The sequence below is a fragment of the Lolium rigidum genome, chromosome 1, assembly GCF_022539505.1.
Source record: "Lolium rigidum isolate FL_2022 chromosome 1, APGP_CSIRO_Lrig_0.1, whole genome shotgun sequence".
Taxonomy (NCBI): Eukaryota; Viridiplantae; Streptophyta; class Magnoliopsida; order Poales; family Poaceae; genus Lolium; species Lolium rigidum.
This window is the reverse complement of record NC_061508.1, coordinates 237969918-237985089: the sequence shown is the minus strand read 5'-3', so window position 1 is coordinate 237985089 and position 15172 is coordinate 237969918.

Below are 15172 nucleotides of genomic sequence, written 5' to 3'. Positions count from 1 at the left end.
CTATCTGCTACTACTATAAAACTGTTACTGTTATCACCAGATTTTGGCCAAATTAGGAGGTGGGCCGTAAGGGAGATGGGCTTGGAAGATTACACGTGGAAGATCTCTGAAGCGGCCTTGCACGAAGAGTTTGGGCTAGATTGCCCGTGTATCTTTAATTATGGTAGATTGTATTTTAGATTAAAAGTTAGAGTTTGTATCGTGCACGGTGGGGATTATTCCCACGTTAGAAAGTCCCCTGGACTATAAATATGTATCTAGGGTTTGTGGAATAAACAACAACCAACGTTCAACCAACCAAATCAATCTCGGCGCATCGCCAACTCCTTCGTCTCGAGGGTTTCTACCGGTAAGCAACATGCTGCCTAGATCGCATCTTGCGATCTAGGCAGCACAAGCTCCACGTTGTTCACGCGTTGCTCGTACTGAAGCCTTTTTGATGGCGAGCAACGTAGTTATCATAGATGTGTTAGGGTTAGCATAGTTCTTCGCGTAACATGCTATCGTAGTGCAACCCTTGCATATCTAGCCGCCCTTACACCTATCTTAGGTGTAGGGGCGGCACCCCGCTTGATCATTATTTAGTAGATCTGATCCGTTACGGTTGCTCCTTGTTCATCAAGGATTAGTTTAATATCCGCAATAGTTAGGCCTTACAAAGGGCTGGAGGATCCAGCGGCACGTAGGGTGTCGTTCGCTAGTCCTAGACAGGATGTTCCGGGGATCAGCCTCGTGTTGGTTTTTAGGCCTTGTCTAGGATCGGCTTATGATCACCGTGCGTGGCCGCGAGGCCCAATCCTGAGTAGGATGATCCGATTATGCGGTGAAAACCCTAAATCGTCGTAGATCTCATTAGCTTTATCTTGATCAAGCAGGACCACCATATATTCGTGCACCTCGTACGAATCATGGGTGGATCGGCTCCTTGAGCCGATTCACGGGATAACCTCGAGAGCCGATCGAGGCTCGTATTTAATGTTTACGTGTATGCCATGCGAGGAAACTAAGCGAGGCATCTCCATCACCTTCCCGACCGGGTATAGGTCAGGTGGCACGCCCTTGCATCAGCATCGGACGTGTGTACCGGAAGGCTTTGCGGGCCGTCGCTCGGAGGGACCTCGGCCAGCCGCAGCCCTAGGTTGTTCCCGGCTCTCTTGTGTTGCCCGTCGCTGCCCGCCGGTGGGTTTTGGCAGCAACACATTCGCGCACGCCCCGGTGGGACAAGCTTCTACATCAACCACATCCCCATCTACATCTGAGATGGCGGACGGCACACCAGTCACGTACGAGGATCTGACCGACGAGCTCAAGAAGAAGTATGACGAGATCAAAGTCATCCTCGAAGCCGACCTCATCGGCTCTTTCCACAGAACCCGTTCACATGGCATCAGGTGGAAGGGGTTCTCGCCTAATGGTGCACTAGATGGGATAGACCTCTCTCGCCCCGTCGGAAGAACGCACCCGAGTCCCTGCGGCGAGGAGATCAACTACCCGGTGGCTCACTCGCTACACCGCCACTGCGAGAACTCCGGTCAACACGTTGGAGCGTGTCGCTCTTCACGTGATCCAGGAGATCATGAGGCACCGAGTACTCGCCGTCAGGACCAGCTCTCGGGACGCATCAAGGAGAGTTGCCACTCAGTCCCGTCCACCGCCGCCATTTGCGTTGGCAGCACTGAAGTGCCGGCTTCACCGGCATTCGTCGTCTACAAGATCGGTGGTGACCCTAGTGACTACCGGCTCTTGCCCGAGGTGCCTAAGGAGATCCCTCACGGGTACACGTGCACGTATGTGCCGGATTGCGGTAACCGGGCGCTCACAAACCAGGCCACAACATCGGGGACTTCGGGAAAACAGGAGGGACGTCGGCAACGGATCTTGAGAAGCGGTACGTGGCTTACTAAGTACGCCACCCCGACGAACCTCCGGAGCTCAGCTCCTGCAGGTTGGCTCGGAGCTGGAAAAGCAAACATGGCTGGCTAAGTACGCCACCCCGCGAATCTTCGAGTTCAACTCCCGCAGCCAGCCACGGCGGATCGATCGGTACCATACCGAGAGATCGGTTCGGCATGGTGCCGAAAAGGAGGGCAATCGGCTATTCCAAGCCGTACCCCGACGACTACGAGATGATCCCGCTACCACCTAAATATCGGCTCCCCGATTTCTCTAAATTCGGTGGATCAGATGGTTCCAGCTCCATCGAGCACGTAGGCCGATATTTGGCACAACTAGGACCGGCCTCAGTGTCGGATCAACTACGCGTGAGGCTCTTCTCACAGTCCCTCACGGGATCGGCTTTCGGGTGGTACACCTCGTTGCCACCAGACTCCATCCGGACTTGGAAGCAGCTTGGAAGAGCGAGTTCCATATGCGGTACCATTCGCAGGCTTCCGAGTCCGGCATTGCCGATCTAGCACAACTACGTCGAAGCGTGGAGAAACCGTGACGGAATACATCCAACGCTTCAGGAATCTTAGGAACCGATGTTATTCGGTTCGTATAACCGAAAAGGAAGCGAGTCGAGTTGGCAGTAGCGGGCCTCGCAACACCGCTCAAGGACATGGCCTCCCAAGCGAGACTATCCCTCACCGGCGCACATGGTTCGAAACCGTCGGCATATGAACAGCGCCACCCGGACTCGTACCAGGACAAATTCAAGCGTGCGAGTAGTCCCGGTCGATGCGAGAGGAAGACGAAGTTTCTGCGGGAGATCAAGAGGTAGCGATGGCTGAATGGACTCGGGGGAACCCCCGTGTCCTGCAAATGGGTAAAGCCACCAGGCCCGCCCCGGGGGTTTGATTTTGACGTGACCAAAACTGAGTAAATCTTCGACCTCCTGCTCAAGGAGAAGCAGTTGACGATTCCCGAAGGTCTCAAATTCCCCACGGTGCAAGAGTTGAACGGAAAGCCATACTGCAAATGGCATAACTCGCTCTCCCATGCCACCAACGACCGGCAGGGTGTGGCGTCGGCACATCCAAGCGGCGATAGAAAAAGGGCGTCCGATTTTCAACCGATACGCCATGAAGGTCGACACCCAACCCTTCCCCGCCGTTAACATGGTAGAATGCACTTACCCTGAAGGTTGCCAGCCAGGGTCCTCGTTCAGCATCAACATGGTAGGACCTGGGCATCACTCTGGCAAAGATGGAGACGAGGGCAGCTGCTCTCGTAGCAAGGACACAGAGGAGGCCGCTCCACGCGATCGGCTCCATCATGATGGCAAGCGTTACGTCACAGAGGGAGAAGTGAAGAACATGAGATATCGGCGACCCCTCTCTCGATCAACTCCTCAACAAGTATGTGAGTCGATATGACCAACGCCGACGATCCGGCGATGATGATGAAAGAGATCGTCCGGCTAGAGAAGCCGGAAGACATCGTCGGCATGATCGCGATGAGGAGGAGCACGAGCGCCGTGCCATAGAAAAATCAAGGGAGCAAGATGACAACGACGAGCATCGGGACCGCCCCTTCTTCGTACACTGCCGGGATTCAGGAATGAGCCGATTGCCCACAATCGGCAATTGCCCGGAATGCAACCGGAAGAAGAAGGAGGCAGCCAACGTGTCCGTGTTCGGCGCTTAGGGCCTCTCCCACCACAAAGCAAACGCGCCGAGTCCCCTCGGTGGGCAGATCTCGAGGATTCGAAGACGAGGGACAAGAAGAAGAAGACAGGTACCACCGGCCAAGGTGGTGCCCCGATGGACTCAGCCCGTTCACAAAAGCGCAGGGTTCAGCGATTGCGCGGCTCGGAGGAAGCCGAAAGGTTATACTTGCATACGTTAAGGAAGGCACGACCTGATCTGGCTGCGAAAGTTCAGCGAACCCTGGACGAAGAGGGTCGTCCACGGAAAATGGAGTGGCGCCCCAAGCAAAGGAAAGCCGATGATGAAACATCGGCTGGTACAAACATGGTGCTCGTCCTTCCGACGGAGCTTAGTGCTCCACGATTACACGATGCACTCAAGGTGGACGACGGCAAGCGCATCAAGTCAGAGGTTGGGCTGGTTTTATCCACCAGCCTGGCCGAGTAGCGAGAACAAACCGATGAGTAAATGTGGCGAGGCTGATCCTTGTGATCGGCCCCAAAAAATTATGAAGGGGCATTACAGAACCTTCGACCGCCGCTTCAATCGATGAGGAGGCCGATTCCAGGCAATCGGCCAAAATTATCTTCACCACATGTTCTCGCTTGTGCTCAACATCGATCTATCGGGCAGCGGCCACGTCGGCGGATGAAAGTCGGCACGAATCCTCGCGGAGCCGACGTGCCGGTACGGTGCCTTGGCTAACCACAAAGCCGATATCTGCAGATCACCGCGCGATTCGGCTCGGGGGGCATATAGTCAGATGAACATGTGCAGATAAACATGTGTAAACATGTGTGCAGTGAAACACTGGGAGCCGATTAGGAAAAATCGGCCAGTAAAAAAAAAAAATTTTACAGCCGATGCGAGGGCATCGACTTTAGAAGCCGATGCGCAGCCATCGACTCTAGTACAGTTACACAAGACCAAGACCTACTGGCTATGTGCTCAAAGCTGATCAACGATCTGTGCATCCTCGCCGGTATTCTCGCCTTGATTAAGGCTCGGGGGGCAGCTAACTTGGTAGATGTTCTGTTTTGGGAGCCGATTGGAGTCGCATCGACTGACCCTGCATCGTGATCTTCTGCGAAAGCGGTTCAGGTGTTGCAAAAGAAAACTGCTAAAGCTACGGAGAGGAATCGGAAAAGGAGGCCGCCGGCTTTACAGGTTTTGGACCGTCCTGTCGCTGCAAGAAAAGGAAAGGGACTGGATTCTCAAAATAGCCGATGAGTAGTCATCGGCTAAGGGATTGCGAAAAATTATGGTCAGATATCAAATCGCAGCCTGAATTTGAGAAGTGCTAGACTGACGGGCTAATCGACATGTGAGTCCGGCTTCACGGGCGTCCAAAAGAAAAGGAATCCGATACGTTGCTATCGGTCTTGGCATGACAGGTGGAAGGAATGAAATTGGATTAATTGAAAGAACAATTTTCATTAATTCAAAGGAGCGGCTTTACAAGAAAGAGCCGATGGCTCTCAAAAGAAGGATCTAGTGCCTAGTGCACTCGCTACTACTAGTCCTACTCTACTAGTCGTCGCTGTCCTCATCGTCGCCGTCGTCGATGTCGTCGGCGCTGCTCCCAGGAAGCTCCTCGTCGCTGCTACCCCAGCCTTTGGCCGGAGCTTCGTCTTCCTCGTCATCATCATCATCCTCGCTGTCCGCCCAGGAGCGGAAGCGCTTAGTCAGCGGATACCCGATGGAGGAGGAGGATTCATCCTCCTCCTCTTCCTCCTCGTCATCATCATCGTCCTCACTGTCCGCCCAAGCGCGGAATCGCTTGGCCGGCGAGCTTAGCGGGGAAGGGGGGCCGCCCTCCTTTTTTCCTTCCTCTTCCTCTACTTCTTCCCCTTCCCGTCGGGGGAGGTGGGTTTCGCCCAAGGATGGAGGTCGTCTTCACTTTCGCTTATCGGCTCCCCATCGATGAGGAACTTGAGGTCCTCTTCCCCATCGGTCGAGGGCAGGTCGTCCACCGGCGCGTGGTCGGAGTTCCACTCCGGCTCGCTCGAAGAGAAGGACTGGAGGGAGAGGCCGGAGGAGACGAGAGGAAGAGGAGGGCATCGCTACGGAGGAAGAGGGTTTTTTGGTGCCGATGGCCGGAACGAGAGGAAGGGGATGAAGAGGGCTAATCAATCGGCACGGTTAAATAATGAGAAGCCTGGTGGAAATTTAATGCCATTGCGGTTTCCGAGGAAGTGATGCCAAAGCTATCGAATTTTGCGGAGAAGGCTGAAAAGACGAGGCATCATGATGAAGAATACTCGCGACAGTGCCGCTCCGCCACGACATGACCCTTTGAAGGAAAAGCGAGTGGTTTTGAAATTATCATTGCCAAAACCGGGGGGCATGTGTTATCACCAGATTTTGGCCAAATCGGGAGGTGGGCCGTAAGGGAGATGGGCTTGGAAGATTACACGTGGAAGATCTCTCGAAGCGGCCTTGCACGAAGAGTTTGGGCTAGATTGCCCGTGTATCTTTAATTATGGTAGATTGTATTTTAGATTAAAAGTTAGAGTTTGTATCGTGCACGGTGGGGATTATTCCCACGTTAGAAAGTCCCCTGGACTATAAATATGTATCTAGGGTTTGTGGAATAAACAACAACCAACGTTCAACCAACCAAATCAATCTCGGCGCATCGCCAACTCCTTCGTCTCGAGGGTTTCTACCGGTAAGCAACATGTCGCCTAGATCGCATCTTGCGATCTAGGCAAGCACAAGCTCCACGTTGTTCACGCGTTGCTCGTACTCGAAGCCTTTTTGATGGCGAGCAACGTAGTTATCATAGATGTGTTAGGGTTAGCATAGTTCTTCGCGTAACATGCTATCGTAGTGCAACCCTTGCATATCTAGCCGCCCTTACACCTATCTTAGGTGTAGGGGCGGCACCCGCTTGATCATTATTTAGTAGATCTGATCCGTTACGGTTGCTCCTTGTTCATCAAGGATTAGTTTAATATCTGCAATAGTTAGGCCTTACAAAGGGCTGGAGGATCCGACGGCACGTAGGGTGTCGTTCGCTAGTCCTAGACGGGATGTTCCGGGGATCGGCCTCGTGTTGGTTTTTAGGCCTTGTCTAGGATCGGCTTATGATCACCGTGCGTGGCCGCGAGGCCCAATCCTGAGTAGGATGATCCGATTATGCGGTGAAAACCCTAAATCGTCGTAGATCTCATTAGCTTTATCTTGATCAAGCGGGACCACCATATATTCGTGCACCTCGTACGAATCATGGGTGGATCGGCTCCTTGAGCCGATTCACGGGATAACCTCGAGAGCCGATCGAGGCTCGTATTTAATGTTTACGTGTATGCCATGCGGGAAACTAAGCGAGGCATCTCCATCACCTTCCCGACCGGGTATAGGTCAGGTGGCACGCCCTTGCATCAGCATCGGACGTGTGTACCAGAAGGCTTTGCGGGCCGTCGCTCGGAGGGACCTCGGCCAGCCGCAGCCCTAGGTTGTTCCCGGCTCTACTGTGTTGCCCGTCGTTGCCCGCCGGTGGGTTTTGGCAGCAACAGTTACTACTGATAAACTCTTGCGAGCAAGTCTGTTTCCAGGTGCAGCTGAATTGACAACTCCGCTGTTAAGGCTTCCAAGTGTTCTTTGTCTCCCCTTGTGTCGAATCAATAAATTGGGTTTTACTTCCCTCGAAGACTGTTGCGATCCCCTATACTTGTGGGTCATCAAGGCTCTGGCCAAGTTTTTGCTCTTAACTCCAAGAGGGAGTATTTATGCTCGATAGTGGGTTCATGCCTCCATTAAATCTGGGACAGTGACAGAAAGTTCTAAGGTTGTGGATGTGTTGTTGCCACTAGGGATAAAACATTGATGCTATGTCCGAGGATGTAGTTATTGATTACATTACGCACCATACTTAATGCAATTGTCTCGTTGTTTGCAACTTAATACTTGGAAGGGGTTCGGATGATAACTCTGAAGGTGGACTTTTTAGGCATAGATGCATGTTGGATAGCGGTCTATGTACTTTGTCGTAATGCCCAATTAAATCTCACTATACTTATCATATCATGTATGTGCATTGTCATGCCCTCTCTATTTGTCAATTGCCCGACCGTAATTTGTTCACCCAACATGCTATTTATCTTATGGGAGAGACACCTCTAGTGAGCTGTGGACCCCGGTCCATTCTTTTACATTGAATACAATTCTATCGCAATACTTGTTCTCTCGTTTTCTGCAAACAATCATCATCCACACTATACATCTAATCCTTTGTTACAACAAGGCTGGTGAGATTGACAACCTCACTTCGTTTCGTTGGGGCAAAGTACTTTGATTGTGTTGTGCAGGTTCCACGTTGGCGCCGGAATCCCTGGTGTTGCGCCGCACTACATCCCGCCGCCATCAACCTTCAATGTGCTTCTTGGCTCCTCCTGGTTCGATAAACCTTGGTTTCTTTCTGAGGGAAAACTTGCTACTGTGTGCAACATACCTTCCTCTTGGGGTTCCCAACGAACGTGTGTGTTACATGCCATCACAGCCAGTAAACAAAGAGTAATCCACGACGGAATTCGTGGATAGGAGCAGAAAAACCACGGATGAGGTGGTCAACGAAGGTTACCCGGTATTGGATGGGGGGCGTCGGGAAGCTTTCTTCACTGGGAAAGATCAACGCTTCCTCCTTCTTCATCAATCCAAGCTTCTTCAGCAGGTTCGTGTCTTGGTTGGAGATCTTAGATCTCTCCCACTCAGAGATCTCCAGATCTTGTGTCGCCATGCTCGCTTCTGGAGTGGTGTGCCTCGCCCGCGGTGGCATCAATGATCGCGCTGGAGAGATTGAGGACGAGCACGGGCGCATGAGCTTGTCTGGTTGCAATGGAAGCTTTTGGACAGAGAGAGGATAGGAGCGCGGCGCAGCGAAGGGGATTTCTGAGGAAGACGACGGTTACTTATAGCGAGACATCGAATCATTGAGCCATTGGATGACAAAAAAATGGATCTAACGCCTTACACGTGTCTCCAAGGGTAAAAATGACATTTTACTACGACGTAACTTGATAGGCGCTACAGCGCGCGTGCCAGGGAAAGTGGAGGACGTGTGTCCCCCACTTGCGTAACGTGTCAAATACCTCAGGGTTTTGGGCCCACAAGTCAGTGACAGGACAATACTCGCGTCTTCCCGATATAGTGATCGTGGCCGTCGTCAGCGCTGATGTCACTATGAGGGAAACTTCGACTGCGGTGTTTTGAAGATTGGCAACAAAAGAATATTATTGGTAACTTCGGGAGCTTTTGATCAAATACAAGTTTTTGTTCAAAATGCTCGGGGGCTACTTTTAAATGAAGTTTTGATAAAGGAGGTGATGCAAAAAAGACAAATATTGGCTTACAGCCATCGTCAGCAACAACGTCATTCAAAAAAGAACTTCGAGTAGCTTTATCAAGGATATCAACATGGAAATTTCGAGTATGTCAACAAAGAAAAGATGAGAGCCTATGATCAAATACAAGCATTTGCTCATATGCTCGGGGGCAACTCTTATCAGAAGTATTGTTTATACTTCCGATAAGAGGGTAATGCGGATGATAAAAATATAGAGTTGTTCAAAAGTAAGGCAAGTTGAGCCTACAGCCAAGTATAAATACTCGACTGTAGCCTCGGGGGCTACTCCAATCGGGAGTGCTGGTCGCGCACCTGATAAAAATGAAAGCAATAGAAAAAGTTGACAAATATAGCGACAGCGATACTAAAGAGGTGAGCCTACAACCAAGTACAAGCACTTGGCTGTAGCCTCGGGGGCTACTCCCATCGGGAACGCTGTTCGCGTACCTGATGAAATTGAAAAAGTCATGGTGAGCATATTTCGAGTTATGGAGTAACTCTTCATATACTCCCATCGGGAGGACAAGATAAAAATACAAGTCATCGTATGACTCGAACAAATGTGCTATTCCAACAGCCGAAAAAAGCACTCGACAATATATTCTCAGAGCGCCTCAGTAGCGACTTAGACTCTGAATGCCGCAATACTTTGCGAAGGTAAGACCCCAGGATCCGTCCTGTGTGGCGTGGCATCGCCCCTGAATGTGATCTGCTACCTTTTTCCGTACCAACAGATACGAAGAAAAATCCTAACAGACGCATTAGGTACCTGATAAAACATAACTGGAATTCGGCATCTGGTAAGACCTTGTTGGGGGGATGACCCTCGGTATGCCAAAGGCATGCCAAACCGGATGGTTTGAGCCATCAAGATACCGGTTTAAAGGTTGTTCCGGACTGAGAAGCCAAGCTTTCGGCTAAGTAAATCTATACCGGTATCCCAGGAGGGGTATACCGGAATGAGCTAAGAAGGTACCGGATTACCGGTACCAGCTACACTGTAGCACGTCGGCAAGACTGGTCAAAGATGCTCTAAGGAGCTAGAGGACAAAGATGAGCGAAGCACTTCAGCTTTAAACGAAGCTCTGGGGCTAAAGCAGATGATGGCGTAAAAGATACCGGAGGACGTCAGCCTCTCTGATTAAAGAGATACCGGCGTCACCGGTAGCTAAAGAAGCTTTGTAAAGTAGTTTGTCTAGTCAAAGATGCCATTAGGGTTTCCAGGGTTTCTTCCCTTGTAAGCCACCCTCTCCCCTATATAAGGAGAGGGGGCGCACCCCATCGCGGGTATGTACGATATATGCCACCTTGTATCCAGAAACCTGTAACCTCTTATGAACAAGGAATAGAAAGATCTGAAGAGGAAATAGTTCTTGTGTTCTTCTTCTTCTACCTCTGGCCAAGGCCAAGTTCATAGGAGATCCATCCGGAATCCATCCCATCCTTACCAAAACCCTCACCCGAATCCTCTAGCGCACATTCGGCCCCAACTCAAGCCATCCCATGGCATCTGTCTGTTCACCACGACGACATACCTTAAGCGGCACATGTCGAATTACACCAGTATCCCGAGATCATGTCCAGGGACGTGATCTTGAAGTAGGTTTTGCGGGATTGCCACAAGAGCAGTTAACTGGTACCTGATGTGTCAGATGAACCAACCCCAATTACTGATATCCCTGTACAATATATGATTGTTTTCTGAAAGATTTTTATTAACCTGAAGAAATCTTGTGATAATTGTCATGATGGAAATTTTCCCTGATTCTTCGATTCAAGCAAAATCTCGGGGGCTACTGACATAGGCATCCGCATTGAGCCTGCCGAAGATAGTACCCGGAATTTACTGAAGGCCCACGACCCGAAGTTTATGAAGCCCGGAAGCCCCAATTAAGAGATAGTTTGGAAAGATAGAGTTGTATTAGGAATAAGACTTGTAACTATTACGAGACGAACTCAAAGAGTCTCCCGGTTTCTGTAACTTGTACATCACGAAACCTTCGGTTCCGCCTCCTATATAAGGGGGAGTCGAAGGAGAAAGAGAGGATCGATTTCGTGGTCAACATAACCCTAGTTTTCTAGCAGTCGAGTACTTTTTCGGCTGAACCCTCGAGATCTACTTGCCCTCTACTTCCTACAAAAACCCTAGTCTACAATTTGTAGGCATTGACAAGTCGATACCTTGTCACCGCCATCTCCACTCCATCCCGCTGTAACATCTTGGGTTTGATACTTGTCTAGTTCATAGGGGAAACTTTACCGGTGTTGATTACTCCTTGTAGTTGATGCTATTGAGTGAAACCATTGAATTAAGGTTTATGTTCAGATTGTTATTTATCATTATATCACCTCTGATTATGATCCATATGATGTCTTGTGAGTAGTTAGTTTAGTTCTTGAGGACATGGGAGAAGTCATGATGTTAGTAGTGGAACTATGTTGAGTAATATTTAATGGTTTCATATTTAAGTTGTGGTGTTATTTTTCTAGTGGTGTCATGTGAACGTCAATTACATGATACTTCACCTTTATGGGCCTAGGGGAATGCATCGTTTATTTGGCTACTAATTGTGGGGTTGCGGGAGTGATAGAAACCCAAACCCCGTTAGGAAACCAGTGCATAAGGGAGTTTATGATCACAAAGTTTAAGGTTGTGGTTATATTTATCTTAATTACTTTCTTGTAGTTGCGGATGCTTGCAAGGGGTATAATCACAAGTATGCACTAGACCAAGTTGGGGTAGTGCATTAGCATATGTTCACCCACACAACACTTACCAAACCAATGAAGATTATTCATATGGGTGAAGCGAAAGCACTTGACAAAATTCCCGTGTGTCCTCAGGAACGTTTAGTCATCATAAGTAAAACAACCGACTTGTCCTTTGCTCTAAAAAGGATTGGGCCACTCGCTGCAATTATTATTATTGTCTTTTATTTACTCGTACTTTATTTATTTGCAATACCAAATACCCCTGAAAACCTGTTTGCTAGTGTTTACAGTGAATCCTTGATCAGAACTGCTTGTCAACACCTTCTGCTCCTCATTGGGTTCGACACTCTTATTTATCGAAAGTACTACGATACACCCCCTATACTTGTGGGTCATCAAGACTATTTTCTGGCGCCCTTGCCGGGGAGTGAAGTGCTATTGAAGAGTGGAATTGGTAAAGGAAACTTTTAGTTTAAGTGCTATTTTTATTTCTGTTTGCTACTTTATTGCATTATGGAGAAGTCTCCATTTGACTCCCTATTTGGGATTACTACTACCACTGTTACGGTAGTAGATGAACCACCGCATGCTCAATTAGATCCTTTTAAAATACCTATGAAAGTTGTTGAACATGTTATCAATAACTGCTATTTAGGAGATGGAACTGTCCATCCAGGTGATCATTTACTCTTTATACATGAATTATGCGAGTTGTTCAAGTGTGCAGGCATTTCAATGGAACAAGTTAAGATGAAGTTATTCTCTTTATCACTTAAGGGAAGAGCCGCGGAATGGTATAAGCTACTGAAGAATGGCCGATCTATTGGATGGGAGGAAATTGTACCTCTCTTTTATTCCAAATTCTATCGTCCAAGTGAGATTCATAAAGATCGGAATCAAATATATAATTTCTGGCCTCAAGATGGGGAGAGTATTGCCCAAGCGTGGGGCAGATTAAAGTCACTAATGCTCAAATGTCCCATTCATGAGCTCCCCGGTAATATTGTTATTAATAATTTCTATGCAAGGCTTTCTCTTCATGATAAGGATTTATTGGATGCTTCTTGTTCTGGATCATTTACACGTATGAAGGAAGAAGCTAAATGGGATCTTCTCGACCGCATTCAGGATAATACTGAAGGATGGGAGAATGACAAAGGAAGAAAGTCAGGTATACATTATGATTATGAATGCATTGGATCTTTTATGCAAACTGATGACTTTCATAATACCAGTGTTGTTTATGGCCTTGATTCTAAAATTCTTGCAAATTTTTTTAAGGCCTTTGACTCTTATCTTGATGTTCCCAAAAAGAAGTGGAATAAGTACCATGCACCTTATAAAGATGTTGTTAATTATGTTCCTGCTAGAAATATTGAAGTTTGTATTGTTGATCGTGTTTTGCCTGAACCTTATATTGAGAATGTACCTTTCCCTGCCAAGGTAAAGGAACATTCTATTATAACTAGTGTGGTTAATAAAAGTACAAAGAAAGCTATAAAACCCGATGAACAAATAACTATTGAACCTGGAATAGCAAGAGTAAAGGACCTTGTTACTGAAAATGTAGAAGATGGACACATTATCTTGTGTGAAGATGCTTCTAATATTGTTTCACATCCTAGTAAATGCAAGAAAACTAGTGTTCACGTGCTTTCTGTCAGAATAGGTGATCATTGCTATTATGGTTTATGTGATGTTGGTGCAAGTTCAAGTGTTATTCCTTATGAGCTTTACAGGAAAATTATGCATGAAATTGGTTCTTGTGAATTTGACGAAAATGATGTGGTTATTGAGCTTGCTAATAGAGAGACCATCTCTTAGATTGGTATTGTTAGAGATGTGTAAGTTTTATGTGGTGAAATTAAATATCCTGCTGGTTTTCTAGTACTTGGTTCAGCTGCTAGTAAGACTTGTCCTATAATTTTTCGTAGATCTTTCTTGAATACTTGTGGTGCTATTATAGATTGTAAGAAGGATAAAATTCTTACTAGATTTAATGGAGAGTCTTATGAGTTTAATTTTTCTAAGTTTACTAAAGCTCCTTATGAAATTGAATTACCTAATAAATATTTTAGAGTTGAACAACTTGCCTCTACTGCTCTTGCTCCTAACAATGCTTTGCAACAATATATGGAGGACCACAAAACTTAGATCTTTATGGAGGAAAGAATTGAGATTGATGAGATTCTTTTTCGTCTACTAGAGATGCTTAAACACAATTTACCTGTGGAAGACTTGGGTACCATACTACCATCCAAGGAGTATCCTGCTTTCGATTTAAAACCTTTACCTGATGATCTTAAATATGCTTATATTGATGATAAGAAAATATATCATGTTATTATTAGTTCTAAACTTTCGGGACGGGGAAGAGGAAAGATTATTGGGAGTATTGAAGAAACACCGAGGAGCTATGGGATATACTCTTGATGATTTGAAAGGGATTTCTCCTACTATATGTCAGCATGCTATTAATATGAAACCTGATGCGAAGCCAATTATTGAATATCAACGCCGTTTAATTCCTAAGATGAAGGATGTGGTAAGAAATGGGGTATTGAAACTCATTGCTGCTGGTATTATTTATCCTATTGCCGATAGTAGATGGGTTAGTCATGTGCATTGTGTCCCTAAGAAAGGAGGAATTACTTTTGTGCCTAATGAGAATAATGAGCTTATTCCTCAAAGAGTAGTAGTTGGTTATAAGATGTTCATTGATTTTAGAAAAGTTAACAAAGTTACTAAGAAAGATCATTACCCTTTACCTTTTATTGATCAAATGTTAGAAAGGTTGTCTAAGAAAACTCATTTTTGTTTTCTTGATGGTTATTCTGGGTTTTCTCAAATTGCTGTTAAAAACAAGAACAAGAGAAAACCACTTTTACTTGTCCTTATGGAACTTATGCTTATAGACGCATGCCTTTTGGTTTGTGTAATGCTCCTGTTACATTTCAAAGATGCATGTCTTCTATCTTTCATGGTTTTTGTGAAGAAATTGTGGAAGTATTCATGGATGATTTCTCCGTCTATGGGACTTATTATGATAACTGTTTGCACAATCTTGATAAAGTTTTGCAGAGACGTGAGAAAACTATTCTTAATTGGGAGAAATACCATTTTATGATAAATGAAGGAATTGTTCTTGAACATAAAATTTCTGAAAGAGGTATTGAAGTCGACAAAGCCAAAGTGGAAGCAGTTGAGAAAATGTCCTATCCTAGGGATGTTAAAGGTATTCGTAGTATTCTTGGTCATGCTGGTTTATATGGGAGGTTTATTGAGGATTTCTCTAAAATTTCAAAGCCTCTTACTAATCTTCTCCAAAAAGATGTACCTTTTGTTTTTGATGATGATTGTAAGGAAGCCTTTGAAACTGTAAAGAAGGCTTTAACCAATGCTCCTATTGTCCAACCACCTGATTGGAATTTACCCTTTGAAATTATGTGTGGTGCTAGTGATTTTGCAGTAGGTGTTGTTCTTGGACAACGAGTAGATAAGAAGTTGAATGTTATTCATTATG